Source organism: Chrysochloris asiatica, unplaced genomic scaffold (genome assembly GCF_000296735.1).
Source record: "Chrysochloris asiatica unplaced genomic scaffold, ChrAsi1.0 scaffold00193, whole genome shotgun sequence".
NCBI lineage: Eukaryota > Metazoa > Chordata > Mammalia > Afrosoricida > Chrysochloridae > Chrysochloris > Chrysochloris asiatica.
This window is the reverse complement of record NW_006408711.1, coordinates 906,973-908,219: the sequence shown is the minus strand read 5'-3', so window position 1 is coordinate 908,219 and position 1,247 is coordinate 906,973.

Here is a 1,247-nt window from a genome sequence, read left to right as displayed (position 1 = left end):
CTATACAGGGTTGCTATGAGACAAAATAAACTTGATGGCACTTAACAATTTAAGAACTCATGAGAGCAGAAATCCTTCTTTAAACACATTTTGGTTGCCCACAAACCCAGCAACTTTTTACACAGATTTGATCTATTTAGTAAATATATACTGGATAAATCTATGTTGTTGTTAAGTGTCATCAAGTCAATTCTGACTCCTAGCCACCCTGAAATGGATTTCTGAGGAGCAGTTGGTGTGTTTAAACCACCAACCTTGTTGTTAGACGTTCATTGCGAATTCTACAGCACAAGGACTATGACATCAAGACAACATCAGGATGATAGAAAAGAATAGATTTATCAAGAGCTTTACTGGTAGTAGGGTTTTGTTCGTAATGTAAGATAACAACTTCCTCTGGCATTTTATAATAGTTCATCTTTAAAAAAAACCAAAAAACTATTTTTCAGTTATTAGTCAATATGATAGTCATATATTATACTTTTTCAATGGCCAAATGGATGAGAAAAGAATTAGAGAGTTGTATTGGACCAGGTTATTGTGTCTTCTATCGGTTTGATGTCATAAATTTTTACACTGCTTAAGATCTCCCTACACTTTGGTCCTCAGTAGTTATATTAGTCTGGCAGTCTGTAATTTGTTATATTATAATGATGTATATGTTGTTATGCAACGCTGGAAGGTATACTACTAGAGTTTCAAATGCCAGTAGGGTCACTCAAGTGCCTCAAGTCCTCTTTGCTTTCAGTAAACAAGTTTGAGCCATCTGCATGTCACAGGCTGTTAATAAACTTTCTTCTAATCCTGATGCCATATGATTCTTCATATATCCCAGCTTATCAAAATACTTGCTTAGCATACAGACTGAATAAGTATGATGAAAGAATGCAAAACAGATGCATATTTTTCTAATTGAAATGACAACTCAGTATCTCCTTGTTCTGTTTGTATGGCTGCCTCTTGGTCTATGTACAGATTCCCCATGAACATAATTGTTTTGGAATTTTCATATTTGCAATGTTACCCGTATATTTTTTTTTATGATTCACACAGTTGAAAGCCTTTGCATAATCAATAAAGCACAAGCAAACTTTTTCTGGTATTCTGAGTTTTAGCCAAAATCCATCTGACATCAGCAATAGTATCACTAACTCTACATGATCTTTTGAATCTGGCTGGAATTTCTGGAAGCTACCTGTTGAGCCTTGGTGATAGAAATGATACTGGAGAATGCATTATGGAATGCT